The 15,960-nt window shown below is 31.8% G+C and overlaps 1 long non-coding RNA gene across 1 annotated transcript; it reads right to left on the bottom strand.

The window, feature by feature from the left end:
- Window positions 1-713: 713 nt before the first annotated feature.
- LOC132741618 (uncharacterized) lies at window positions 714-10,155 on the bottom strand. Its single transcript, XR_009627305.1, has 3 exons — window positions 9,773-10,155; window positions 7,375-7,471; window positions 714-839 (listed from the first exon to the last, which is right to left on the bottom strand). It is a non-coding gene; the product is annotated as an uncharacterized LOC132741618 (long non-coding RNA).
- Window positions 10,156-15,960: the final 5,805 nt, after the last annotated feature.

Here is a 15,960-nt window from a genome sequence, read left to right as displayed (position 1 = left end):
TTTCATATTAATTTCAAAGTGAAAGGGGCATTACTCTGCCAAAAATCATTGAACAATGAACAAATTCGAACTGGGCCTGGGCATTCCAAAAACATATCCATATGTCAAATTTGAGTTGAATGTGTTGTACTGTTGGGGAGATAATAAACAGAAACTAAAAATTTCATATTATTTTCAAAGTAAAAGGAGCATAACTCTGCCAAAAATCATCGAACCATGACAAAATTGGAACTTGACCTGTATTTTTTAATGACATATCCATATGTCAAATTTGAGTTGAATGTGTTGTACCGTTGTGGAGATAATGAACGGAAACTCAAAATTTCATATTATTTTCAAAGTAAAAGGGGCATAACTCTGCCAAAAATCATCGAACCATGACCAAATTCGAACTTGACCTGTATTTTCTAATGACATATCCATATGTCAAATTTGAGTTGAATATGTGCAACCGTTACTAAGATAATGAACGGAAACTGATGATGACGGAATGACAGAATGACGGAAGGACGGAATGACGGAATGACAGAAGGACGGAACAGGGTAACACTATATGCCCCGGCCATTACATGGCGGGGGCATAAACAAAACACAATGATGTGTCAAATATCTGGCTAATTTGACACAATTGTCAGCATTAACTCATGTCATACCAGACAGTAAATGCTCATATTACATCTTTAATGAACTGATATAATTATTACCATATCATATTGCTCCAAATCACCCCGCGACCTGCGCTACCAAACCTGCCTACTACAGACATAAACACAGTACCAGAGACATAAGCCGGAGTTCAACAGACCGGAAACATGCAGTAATGTCATATATCGAATTCACTGAAAAAATCAATTAATCATCTATAAGCGTTTGATATTGCAAACTGGCTCAAAACAGCACTTTTGTAATGAAAATAATTATATATACGTGCATATATAAAGTATATTATTTTTTACTACTCTTAGTTTGAATGATATATAATAATTATAATTGGAATTTTAAATTGATATAATTTATATAATATAATTATTTATAATGCATCTATATTATTTTAACGAGTCTTTGTTTGAATGACATCTAATAATTATCGGAATTTTAATTTTGATAGTTTTGTGACATTGATGTTATACCATGGCAATATATGATAAACTAGTATGTTAAAGTATCAATTGGTTAAAGTGTATTATGTAATTAGATCGTGACAATACTGGGTGTCTATGCATGAATAATTAGGACTGATGTAGTGCAGCAGACAGAGCAGTTTTATTTCAATATTTAATAAGGATAATACGATACTTGAAAATATCAGTATCATTCTATACATGTCAATAATTCTCTGAATTATTCAGATAATTCCCTTTATGCAAAACATGTCCAGAAAATTGTGTTTTTACTCTAACAACACTGAATTACTTAAAGGGACTTGTCCATCTTCCATTTCATCATTTTTTAGGGAAATTTACAAAATAAGAACAGATTGAATACCAAATAGTGCAGACCATTAGATCAAATGGCACATATACATGTGACAAAAATGGCCTAAAACTGGATTACCAGTAGAATTTGGGGGCTCAAAACTGGATTTTTTATCGTCTTGAATTTCAATGAGCATTTGCCACATGCATGACTGCACAGATTTGCCGTCTGATCTTTGTCTGCACTGGTCACTTGGGTTGAAGCAGAATAAGGGTTAAACAAGACAATTTGTCTGATATAAAGAGATATAACCTTGACCCAAAATTACCTTGACCCTCAGTTCAAATTCTCAAAGTACTGGAAATTTCACTATAACTTTTGCTACATATCTAAATTGATATTTCACTAGCATTATGTTGTTATAAACTTCACTGACACTTTTATATATCATTCTACTTTCTTTGAAAATCACTGGTGGTGTATATATTTTTTGCAGCTAAAAAATGAAGTGCTATTAATAAATGGAGAGGATAATTTGGGATTTGAATTCAAACCAGCACTGTCATGTCAACACATCCAGCAATACATGTATGGGAGGACCACGCTGCATCACAAAGGCATGTCAGCAGTTCTTTCATACAAACATTATACAAATTTACTTGCCATATACAGTAGCTATAAAATATTATAGACTCAAAACATCAAATACTAGTAATGGAAAAAACGAGATAAAAATTTTCAATTTGTAACCAAATACAAAATTCAAAGTAACACATTCTGTGCTCGTATGGTATGAAGAAATATGATAATTAATTCAATTTCCACAGTGAAATGAATTCATTATGAATCACGATGATTAAATATCTGCCAATCTACCCCAAAAACTTAGTCATTTACCTTGTTAAATAGAGTCGTTTGATTTTCAAGATTAAAATCTACTAAAAACGAATCCTCGTTCATCATTTTAGTTAAAGCTTCTCTCTCATAGATTGAATAATTTGTTTATTTATTATTTTTTTTGATTTGCGTATCTTTAACCTCATTATAACCCTTTTCTCCAGTTATTTTCTTACAACACCTTTCTTTTGCTTCTTGCTAACTGTTCTCGTTAATAACATTTTTCTTTTCTTTTTAGTTCATATTGTCACCTAAGTGTTGTGATAGGTTAACTTCTTTTATCACATATTGTACCAATTTGGCTTTTGCGACTCCATAAAAATGGTATGGCACGCTCATTGATATATTTTGGACGTGACATCATCGCATTATACAATCATAGCGTAAGAGTGCGCTAAATGCTAGTGTTACACTAAAGGCGCGTATTAAATGTGTATGTTTCCTGTTTTTGGTAAAATTCTTACATTTAAGTGACAAATTGATTTTTTTAGAATATTTTATTAGAAAAAGGAAAATTCTTATCATATTGTTAAATGACAACTTAATGTCTTCTCCGAAAATAATTACATGTTTTATATTTTACAACTTTTAAGCTTCTCTTTATCATATTTGCTTCAGTAAAATTTAGACAATCTTAAAATAGGACTACAATTAACATTTTAACATTTTTATCTACAACTTATGACTGTCATACGATGGACCTGCCCTGAATACTTCCATTTTTTAATAATTTGTTGTTTATTAAGGTATTTCATTATCAAGATGTGACAACTGGGCTTCTAACAGTATTGAATCTTGTCAAAGTGCACTGATCACATAAAGGCAACATGGCTGTGGCACAGCCCAATATTCCCAAATTATATAGCCCAAAAGTTCAAAATCTCAAACCAACAAGCCTCTTATTTTCTGACGAGTATTCTTTTTTTGCATTTCAGATAATAATGATGTTTCAAAGGATGGGTTTTTTATTCTCACATAAACCCTGACAATAAGACTTCATGTTATTAATTTGTGGTTTTCTATACCATTATGAGCCGTCATAAAATGCATATTAAGGTACCGATATGATCAAATTTCGTACGCGCCACAGAGCAATAAAAAATCACTTATCAACATCCTAACTATGCTAAAAAGACATTTTTACTACTCTTGTTTCAATATGTAGTCATAAAATATATTTAATACAATTTTCCTTTAATAACAACATATTACCAAGTGATTCATTGTATATATTTTCATTACGTGGCGTCTCCTCAGTTTCGGTAATTCAATTTTAGGGAACTAGACACGAAAACCGAATTAGTCTTCATAAGTACTATCCTACAAGTGTTGATAAATCTTTTTGCCAAGTCTGAAAATTTTTTAAATATACACTATAGAATTCACCATGAGATGAACTTTTCAGAAATTTTCAATTAATTTCGATTCAGGTCGAATCAAAACACGAAAAAGGTCCAGATACCTATAGCTACAATCCAGCTTTACTGGTGGTGGAAGACCTAACGTGTTACTTTAAAATTATTTCAGGCACAAGTTGGCATCAGAGTAGAACCATCGACCTTCTCGATGTTGTAATGTAATGTTATGTATGCCACTTTGAATTCATCAGAGCACAGTTCAGCCACGGCATCGTTCCTGGGCAGGCTGAGCTGTTAACTAGTACTGGTTGCCTGCACTGATAAGGAACTGATAAATTCTGTATAATAATTCACAACTACACATGCTGACCAACATTTCTGAAAAGTTTCATGACTCCAGGTCAAATACTTTTGGGCTATTCAAGACACAATCTGAAAAATGCTAATTTTTACTAAGTCAAGGGCAATCACTCTAACAAAACTGAATTTATCCACATGCAAAAGCCAAGGTGCACAACTTCACATGCTGATCAACATTCTTGGAAAGTTTGTTGACTCTAGCTCAAGTACTTTTAGAGCGACACATGACACAACATTTTGGAACAGACGGACAAAAGCATACACAGATGGATGGACGGGGGCTTATCTAAATGCTCCACCTAGAGTGGGGTAAAAAAAAATTTAAATGCCAAACTATAATTAAGAGAGAAGAGAAAGGGGTAAGCAAATGCCAAACTATAATTAAAGAGAGAAGACAAAGAAAATTTTTTAATATACAACAAAGGGGACAATATCACCTTTTATTGCCTGGCCGGACATGTAATATTTATATGATCTAAGACAGGCTTGCTTTGAGGAATGTTAAGGCAGACACCTTTGGTGTGAAGTTAGTGTCCAGAATGACATATCTGACCGGTACATGGTCACTTTGATGTGACAACCCACAGCCTAATAATACAGTGCAGTTATACAGTTATACTAGATTGTCTTAATAATTAATATTGTCATACTATGACAATTAGCTATTAATTAGAACACCCTTTTGACAGCTACCATACCCTTCTGAGAAAAAATATGTCAGTGAAAATTTGTCTTAAAAGTTTTAGTTTTAAGGTGCACCTGACACTTTTACATTAACCTTTTACTTACTAAATTCCTATAAAGGCCATGTCTTTGTTTTGAATTATGGATTGTCCACTGTTAATAAGAGGAATTTCAAATTAAGAAAAAGAGTACACTCTTAAGCTTTCATATCTTTCTGCTCAATCCCTAAAATGTATTGTGTAAATATTGTTCACCATGCAAAATGTATATATATATCAATAAATATGTTTAAACCGATATAAGAAAGCTAAAATAAAATATTCCAACAATATTGATTTTGGTCAAAAGGCCAGCATGGCTCCATAATAATTGCAGTAGCCTAAAGATGCTGGTAGTTTAAAGTTCTTATTATACTACTGCAGGTTTGTAACATTGCTTTTCATTGGACAATAATTATTGTGATGTTTATTTAGTTTTATATAAACAGGTGCTGTCAATATATGAAGAAATCTCACTTTTTTTCTATAAAAAAGGAAGTTTGCTGTGATATAAATTTGTTAAGGTTATATGACCATATATAAACCCTTGTTTGCAATATGATCCTCAACGTCATTTCCAAACAACCAGCAAGAAATAGGTGTATATTATTACATACCAACTTAAAGAATGTTAGTTCATTTCCATCTGGTAACTTAGCTGAATAGGTAGGACTTTGGTTTGTAAATTGGACAACCCTGATGGTTCTGGTCACGTGGTTGTGACTGATCTCAATCATTTGCATTGTACCTCTGCCCTGGCATGGACAGAAGTTATTAGATCCATGCTAACATGAAGGCAACTAACACTGGTTATATGTACTTTAACTGTGCACAAGTAGAAATAATGCAAAAAAAACAAAACAATAAAATTGTATAATTCACCAATATAAAATAAATTTTAACATTAATTAATCTAAATGTAACCTCCTCAATACCAATGACCTCTTTTTTTCAATTCTGAGAAATCTAATAAATTCCAAAACAAACATCGCAAACTTAAATTAATCATTTTCAGAATAATACTTACCCAATAAAATATTAATATCCAATCCAATAAAATATTAATATCCAATTAAATAACAAAATATTTCCCTACTTCAATCCAGTAATATATAAAATCCAAAATAAATAAACATGTTTTATCAGAACAAGAGTATAAAATTACCAACACAAACATGAGAAGGCTATTAAACACTTGTTTATATTGTTGGCAATTTCAGCATCTATATCACCTTATGAACTGTCAACCTGCGTGAAATATGACAAATTAGTTGACCAACAACTGACCATCTTGTAATGGTCAACAATTTACATCCCATTACTATAGATCTTTATTTTATCTAGGACATACACTGGATATAAATAAACGGTACAGCCTAACTTAAATAAAGTATGCTGTTTTTTTCCTTGATTAATATAATATTCAGAAAAAAAAAAAATCTGAAAAAAAAAAGAGTTGTCAAAACTGACTTCTTTTTCTTTTTTTTTGGTGAAATTAAAATTGCCCCCTTATGGTCAAGGAAGAAAACAATATATTAAAATACTGATGAATTGATTTCAACCTAACCAAATTATCCAGGATCAAGATATGGTGGGGCTGTTGGTAGTTGGTAGTTTACCCTCAAGATCATGACAGTAAGACATCACGAATTCATCAGAGCACAGTTCAGCCACTGCATCGTTCCTGGGCAGGCTGTTCAGCAGTTAACCAGTACTAGTTGCCTTCATTTTCACAAGGAACTAATAACTTCTGAACATGCCAGAGCAGAGATACAGTGTGATTGACTTTAGAAATTATTTCATGATCAATCAAACCAAAAGTGACCTGCACCATACAAAATCAAACCCAGTTTGCCAGATTCACACACATATGGCTTCTCTCACAGCTCGAACCTACAACAGTGACAGGTGGTTTGACAACTTTATCCACTCAGCCATGGACGCCACTCAGTCCTACAGTACTCTACCTTTTGCACTGACCAGTCAGTTTTCCAGGATCCAGATACAGGCTGGTTTTCTATTTGTATTTCAATTCAGACTGGATATCGACACAGACTGGTTTTCAGTATGACAATAATCATATTTTACATTACCTAATAATGGTTTCAACAAAAAGGAGAATACCAGATCCAAATTCATACTAGTTTTCAAACATTTACATTATCAAATCCAGACTGGTATAGAATTTAGAATTTAAAATTCTTAAATCAAGACTGGTATTCAATACAATGTTTCTTTGGATTCAGATGAAGCCAAATATAAATCTTGGGACCAGTCTAGTTTCAAAAAAATTATGATACATATTATCAAGATCCAGATATTTTTGAAATAGATTATGTTTATCATAAACCTTGGATACAGCTTGCCTATGACATTTAAGCAGTCATGTGAAAACTGACAGAGCGTCTTTTTATGAACTATTTATCCATCTATCGGCTGATAACAAAATACCCTGTAATTAATAAGTATAAAATTATTGATAACTTTCACTCACAACCTATAGGCAAATATTAGCTTACACTAAAACAAATACACTGGATCATTTTATGAATTTTAATGTCAACATTCATATTGATTAGTGATGCAATTAAAGTGTATACAATCTCCTTTAAATTGATTACCTAATTAGGGGTGGACCCTTTGATGTTTTTCTTTGATCTTTAGACATCTTTTATCTTTGTTTTATGCTGACAGGGGAAAGCCATTTTGCTGCATCTTCTGAGATGAAATGGAATAAAACACATTATTAATGATTTATAATGGTATTGTTTTCAAACTGCAGATTACTATTGATAAAGTCATGACCGTATGTTATGTAATGTAAATCTTGCAAAATTTAAATGTGATCAAAAAGTTATGAAGCTGTCAATATCACATCAAATATCATTAAAATTTTAATATCAAAAAGATCAAAAGGGGCATGATTTTGAAAATTTACAATTGAGATATGTTATGTGGAAATTGTCATCTTGTGTAATGTCACCAAAAGTCTATTCACCTACAAGACAAACCAAACAAGATTTCTTAACATAGGGATAAAAGAAAATGTACACAAGAGTTATTAAACTTAACTTTAGTACCCCTGTTTCTAAATTTCAGGCAAATTGCAAGCTTTTCCCATACATTCAAAATGTTTTAGTGCTTATCAATAAAAGTTACAAAAGTTATTTTTCAAACACAGGAAATCTCACTTCTCCTGGATAGTTAAACAGGAATAGCTAACATCATTTAACTACCTTAATAATCGGATGGTATTTATTAAAAATAATTTGCTGAAGCTGTTTTTTTTGTCTCATGAATTTTTTCAAAGAAGGACGGTACGTCCATATTAGGTTAACATTAGCTGATTGGGTTATTATCAATCAATATACACCCAGATCACTCCCAAAAACGACAAAAATCTACCAGAGCAGTGTCAAAAATCTACTGCTTGTCTGGTTTAAAAATATTTATCTCAAACTCCTATAACTTAATACACATAAATATAATTATTATATCAACACATTTGGCTTGTACATTTTCGTCATATTCAGTTGAAAATCATATCAATTTTTCATAAAATCTCATTTTCTTAATGTTCACTTCTAACACAAAAGAAATGGGTAATTTACTCGCGATTGCATCAGCAGACGCACAAAAAAACTGATTATCATTTCAAATGAAACATTAAAAAGAAACCATAGACGAGTAATTGCAACATTATTTCATCTTTGATACACATAACGACCCTTTTTAATGTGTCTCACTGATGCTCTGAGTGAAAAATTCAATTGCGAAGATATTTGCAAGGAAATATTTGCTCACCGATAGTCAAATTTTAGCGCTTTATTTTCCATAAAAAGAGTCCCACTAGTTGGTAATGCTTTCGAAAAATGGGCTACCGATACAGTGTTTAAATGAAAATAATAACCGGTTATTTCAAGTTACAAGCCATAGAGTGAATCAGCATGCCGTGTAATTTGGTGACAAATAATCGCATGATAAAATAACTCGTGCAATCTTGCACAAATGGATCATTACAAAGTAAGGACAAAAAGTGACACTTTTCTTGAAGCGTTCTTCAACAGATTAAATTTTAATGTCCATCACATCAAACATTTGTTGCAAAAAGTTTATAAGTCTTTAATCTCACATTGTGTGCCCTGACTTATAATTAATGTTTCTTACAAATTAACAAACAAAACAGCTTACAGTTTCCATTCTTAATTTCATACCATGCAGTTCTAATCTGAGTACAGATGGATGAATGTATTTTTAATTTTTTTGATGTTTTGTACTTCTTTATAACATACAAAAAGGACCTCCTATGAAAATGCAGCATGTACGATCTTTTAAAAATGGTTAAATCACATTATCATGGTAGCATGACTGTAGGAAACCCTTTAATGATTATCATCTTCATATTCAGGTGGTAAGGGAGGTAACTCTGAAAATATATGCCTCATGGGTTCAACTCCCTGACTGAACAAACTGATTCTTTCTTCACGGTATGGTGCTCAACATAAGGGGATATTCCTAAGACTGTCATGACTAGGGGAGAGTTGGTGAAGGGAAATGTTCTATGACTGATGATGTAGTCTTAATACTTGAGTGGGGAATATTCAAAGACTAAGATAGGGGGTTAGTTCATACACATGAATTAAAAGATGGTTTTGAAACTAGAATGAGGGCAAATATTTAAGACTGGAAGAAGATGTTCTCAAATGGAAAAAGGGGACAATTCAAACACTGTGATGAAGGTATAGTTATAAGACAGCATGAGGGGATAGTTCTAAAACAAGAACAAGGAGACAGCTCTAAGTTTGAAATGAGGGGATAGTAAATCTATGACAGAGATAAGTCAGTAAAATGTGACTTGATGGGGGTATTATATCAATACTTATACTGCACATTATGTAAGTGAAACAGCAATACAGGGCTGGGTTAAGTTTCCACTGTAATCTGTAGCTACTATCACAAATTTAAGTTATTGTCCCAAAACACATAAATTACACAAACAATAAAGAGCATAAAACTGACCCCTGGTGTATTCCTTGGTAGTGGAGATATTCATGGTATGCCTTAAAAAATAGCTCAGTATCTGTCCAATCTCTGTTCAATGTCTTTTGCATCTAACTTAATTCCCTGGAAATAAACAAAACAAGCAGGCAATCAAAAACTTAATCATAGAATATGTTCTTAAGTGGAATAATCTAGTTACTGATGAAAAAAGCATGACTAATTTTTTTGGCTAAGATCAAACTGGACTTAAATAAGATGCAGATTTGAGATTAATATGTCCAGGAGATGGTCAAACATCTGTGTCCCATGTTACACCATTTATAAAACCAGGACCTGTTATCATTTAAAGTGGTCAATTAGTAGAACAAAAAGACTAAGGCTATTAATTCTCCATTTACTGCTTGTTCTTGAAATTCTTAGGGGACAGTTATTACTAAAGCATGATTAAATATTCAATACTATTTTTTTTCTCTTAAGGCAGAATGAAATGGCCAAAGTTTCAGGGGTGATCACTATTTTGATCTTTACTGTCAGTAACCCTAAGGCTTTCTCAGCTAGATATCTTAAATGGACTTGTCCATCTTTTGATCTGGACAAAACTATGGAAATCCAGTACTGACTGAATAGCGAATAGTGCAAGACCATGGTATTTATTCTGCACTGGGTGCATGGTTAGACTTTGCTGCTGCAACCAAGCTTAGGGTTAAACAGAAATAAAATTCAATTTTGTAGGAAGCTTAAACCTTATAGAAACATTCTCGAATCCGTTCCTGTAACTAAACAGTACTGAGCAATGAGTGTAAAGTTTCTTGCTCAGGGAAACAATGGCTCGCCCTTGATGGGGTTTGAACCCATGCAGACAGCAATCCTTAAATCCATGGTTCGACATGATAACCACTTGGCCATGCCGCCATGAAAAACAAGAAATATACTTGATCACATTAAATGTCATAGCCTCTTATATTGGGCTGTAAAGATTTTCTTAAAAAATTATGATTTTACAACTTTCATTTGATTAAAATGTACAGAAGAAGATCTGTTTCCTCTGCTTTTATCATTCACAGGATCAAAGTCAAATGGTAAAAATAAAATGACGTTTCTTAAATAACATTAAGAACTATAATGACAAATTTGCATGGAAATTTCCTGTTTCTTCTCAATTTTCTTTAAAAGAAAATCAAATCCTTAACAAAAACAATGAAGCACAATAAAATCACTTTGTAGGACAAAAAAAAACTTAAGCCAAAATAGAAGGATGGATTTAATTGACATAATGACAGAGTGTACCGGTTCATTATGAATTCATAGCCCCAGTAAAGCCAATTACAACTTCCTTTAAAATGATTTCTTTGTCGTTTTCATTATCTCAATTTGTTGTTTGGTAGTTTATGGACCTGAGATTTACCCTGTGGTCACACAGATAATTTGAGATTGGTTCTGATTCAATGAGATGATAGCTGTAAATAACTTTAATATTAGTGAATACAGCTGCAAGGGATAATGTTATGGTACTAAAAAAATAAATAACATTTAGCATTAGTTTTTTACATGTCCGCTTAACTTTAACTATAAATGTATGAAACTTATGTTACTAGAACTAGTTTTGTATGTATGTAGTTATTTTTATTGTCTATACATGAAATTAACAAATTATAAGATATAAGTTTTATCCCATAAATTTGTTTGTTAGTAGTTATTACGCTGATTTTAAGATAATTTTGGTTGTACATCAGCCGATCCACCTAACCGACATCCCTGGATAACTAACTACAAGTCACATACTACTTATCCCAAAGTCATGATTTCTGAAACAACAGTGACAGATAAATGGCCATAAAACTCTTTGCCCAAGATCAATTGTCACAGAGAAATTTAACATCCTTCAAGGACCAAAAAATCTACCCTTGAATACAAATATGATGCTCTCCCTAACTGAGCAAAGGGGCAGGAAATTTGTACATGTAGCTTTAATTACATTTGTATTGCAATACTGTTATTCATTTCTTATGACGCTTCATTGTAGTGGAATTGACTTTTATGCTGTAAACTTTGTCTTAAATGTTTTTTATAAAATGTATTTACCGGTACATTATACTTACGATAACTACAATATGGCTGTTGCAGCCCTATTCTTTTTTAACCAAAAAGAAACATTCAAAATGCTTATAAAGTTTATAAAGAATTCCCTCTTTTTTACCTTGTTATTTGTATGACTTTTTTTTCAGAAATTTAAAACGACTTTTAGAACATTATTTTTTATTCCCATTTGAGACAACTTGCTATTGGACTTTTTATCTGCATTGTTTTGTTTCATTCTTGAAGATAATCTAAAAATACAACTTTTGTTTTAAAATCTTTAAATTTTTTCTTCAGAAAGAAAACAAGACATTAAAATAAAAAAGAAAATAAATTTCACACCAGAATAAATTTGGTGTTGCTTTAAACATCATTTTATAAAGATTGCTAACACTGGGGGAGGGGGGAAGAACATAGAAAATATTATTTCAGTCTCAAAAACAAATATTTTTTCAGTCTCTAAAGCAAATATCATCTTAGGAAATTAAGCAAAATAATATTATTATAATTTATAAAGCAAAAATTATTTCTGTCTAAAAAGCCAATATCATAAAATTTTCTGTCTCAAAACTATAATACATTTTATCATTTTAGTCTCTAAACCAAATATTACTTAAGTCTCTAAAACAAGTATCATCTCTGTCTCAAATACAAATATTTATTTATGTCTTTTGATCAAATATTATTTCTGTTTCTAGAGCAAATATTTTTGCTTTTCTTTATCTCTGTTTTAAAAGCAAATAATATTAATGTCTCTAAAGCAAATATTATTTCTGTCTCTAAAGCAAACATTTTTTTACTATTATTGTTTTTAGATAGGAGGGATATAATATCACATAAAATGGTTTCAATATGATTTTTTAACCAAGTCTTTGAATCATCATCAAAAGAATAAAGATATTTTACTTTGCTTTGGATTATATAAGCAATGTAGTAAGTGCTATTTTTGCATATTTCAACCTCTTTTTGGTAATTATTGTGAATTTAAGTGCTGTTTGCAATGTGTAAATTTTTTTGCTTCGTTCACTTTACAATAATTTACTTTTACAAAATTTAATACAATTCAAAATTTTCATGAAAATTACCTTGAATCTGGAGGCATGCTGCTTTATAATATTTTGCTCTTTGATCAGATTAGTTATAGTCTTTAGGAACAAGTATTATTACATTTGTTTTACATCTTTGGAATATTGATTACGATATAGAAATAAAAAATCTTAAAATAGAATTATCTCATCTCATGTCATTTTGTCTAAATTTTTATAGTCACAAAGTGTGACCGATGATTTAATGGCGATTTTATAACAGTAATGACACTTGTACGACACAACATCGTCCCTAGCAACAATGGAAACCGAATTTCATCACATCCCCTTACAGGATCTTGGCTTTTTTTTACTACAATAAATTCTTTCGAAAGAATTTATTCGCATCTTGAGAAAATTCAGATCAAGATATTGGTGTCACTGAAGCTTGTGAAAATCTTTATTTGCATAATAACAAGTGGGACAAAGAACTTCAAGACCTTTTTATGTCGCAAAGGACCGAGCACTTAGAATTATTAAAGAAGGAATAGCTATTTTATGGGGCATGTTTATAAAATACATTCCGTGTTCCGTAGTCGAAGCTGTACTCTATCAGTTACACTTCATTAAACCAGTTGTCACTGGAAACGCTTTTGATTGGCATTGTTTTTATGACGGCCTTTCTAAACTACCAGCAATTTCCTGCCACGTTCAAGTGGCCGTCGGACGGTGAATTCCTATCAATTTTAGAATTGCCATTAGGAAGCTGCCCAACGGAATTCCGCGACTTGCATCTGTATAATGCTAATGGTATAAAGACAGGCAAACTACCCTTTGTTTAGAAAAGGGAGGGAAAAGTGACAAACTCTCCACTTTTGTAGGTTAAACATTGATTCAAATAATTACTCTTCTCCTTTGAACTGGTTATGTAGAGGAATAATAATAAACTATATTGTCATAACTCATGGGACTTTAATCAAGTGCTGAAAATTACAGTCAAAGATTCTTTACTTAGTAACGCTGCAGAGATGACAGATGTGGACCGAATTTTAAAAGAACACAAAATAACGTGTTATATTTAGCGTGAACGCATTCCATCATATTTAACGCTATGCATCACAAATTGCTTGTTTAAATGGTATATTAATTTTTCATAATGTTCTCTTGTTAAGCAGTTTTCCTCAACATTTGTCTATTCATTATACAAGTTTAGAAGATGTAGACGAGCTTGGGAGATGGTTACGATGCATCATGGGAGGCAGAAAATCATGCTGATGAGTCCATGGAAATTGTTTTTTAAAAGATAGCATAAATTCATGGAAAAGATTAGAACTTACAGACATTTTCTTTAAAGCACCAATTGCTTTGAGACTCATACCTATTTAGAATGCATCATTTATTTAAACAAGATCTGTCAGTAGGATAGCTTGCTCCTCTATTCTCAGTACTTGATTATAAAACAAGAGCCTGGATAATGCAGAATTTTCTAAATTCTAAATGGGCCATAACTCTGTCATAATCAATGTTAGAGTTATGATCTTTGGATGTGACCCTCTATTATGCTCTCAAAGAAGTGTGTAAAATTTTCACACATTCCCTTTATTAGTTTATGAGATAATAAGTTGCACGCAAAAACTTAACCAAAGTGTGATAGTATTCTCGCAACGCCTGGTTGAGTAAAACAGACCTCCCTATTCTACAAATAGTCAAGTTAAAAGTGTCTGAATTTCATAAATTATTTTTTTCCCAAGGAATTTGTTCACTAATCTGGAGCTGCGAAACTATTGGAGGGTCTGCTACCTAAAATGAAAATATGTATACATGTATTTCTTTTCACATACATTTCCTGTGCTCTGTAATATTAAGCTAGAAGCCAGCCAATCAAATCATAATTTTCACGGATGAACTCCCTGTATTTATAAATCGTCTCACAGAAATAACTGTTTCACAAAAATAATTACCAAATAAAGAATCAGAAAAAAAAGCATTTAGATGATACAGATGTCAACCCCTTACTGAGAATGCAAATCAAATTATCAAAATGAAATGGCCGTGAACACAAATCTATCAGTACATTTATGCAGTACGAGTCTGATTAAACATTTAAACATTGGGAGGCCCACATTAACATTGCTCTAAAATTAACCCAACTGAGGGAAACTACCACAAATTAAAAATGTGAACCCTACTGACATTTTTCTATTGTAAGCAGTTACTCGTAATGTAATGAAACGTTGTCCAAATTGATTGGAAACTATAATGAACGAGATTTTGATGAGGCGAAACTATGGGCATTGTCTGAAAACGTTCAAGCCTCATGCCGCATTCTTTCTTCATTTTTAATTCAATGATAACTGGTTAATAATTAAGATATTACATTTAAAATGCCCATCTAGCAGTTACTAGATTTTCTTCAGTTTTGCAATAATTTATTATCACAATAAATAAATCTTATATGGTAGTTGCATAAATCTAAAAATCCACTTATAAAGATATTACTTATAACAATATAACCTCTTAAAATGATGCTGTTGCCGAGGTCCCGACTTTTGTTTTCAAATTCGAGGTTGCCTCTCAGATATATATAACGATATAAATTTGCCTGTCCCTAGAATATGAATATTAGTTAACTAATGACATTTTCAGTCAGGAGATTTTCTTACTTAATGATCATACCTTTCGAAATGAATCTGGCCTGCTTTGAATTTCATAATCTACGTTGCAAATGAAACAATTTAAGGATGATTCTATGAAAAAGTACTGTTCCTTGCAAAAACATTTTGTTCGTTAAAATGGGGTTCGATGTAAGAAAAAATAAATACTTGATTTACAACCTCACACATGAAAATTATTGTATGAGGGGGTAAAATTAACAGTTTAACTAGAAGGAGAAATAGACCGGAATTATGAGGGTACTGAATGCATTCCCTAACGAAAGCAAAAATGAATGTCATAAACCAAATCTTCTGAATACTTGTCATAATAAATTCTTGTTAGAATTGTCTAAATTCATGCTACCCGCATAAACATTGAAGTTAAAATCATATTAAGCAAACTAAAATGAAATCTCATGCCAGGCAATCTGAAAATATTCACAACGAAAAT

This window comes from Ruditapes philippinarum, unplaced genomic scaffold (assembly GCF_026571515.1).
Source record: "Ruditapes philippinarum isolate M1 unplaced genomic scaffold, ASM2657151v2 ctg882_1_1_1_1, whole genome shotgun sequence".
NCBI classification, from domain to species: domain Eukaryota; kingdom Metazoa; phylum Mollusca; class Bivalvia; order Venerida; family Veneridae; genus Ruditapes; species Ruditapes philippinarum.
This window is presented reverse-complemented; position numbering and strand designations above follow the sequence as displayed.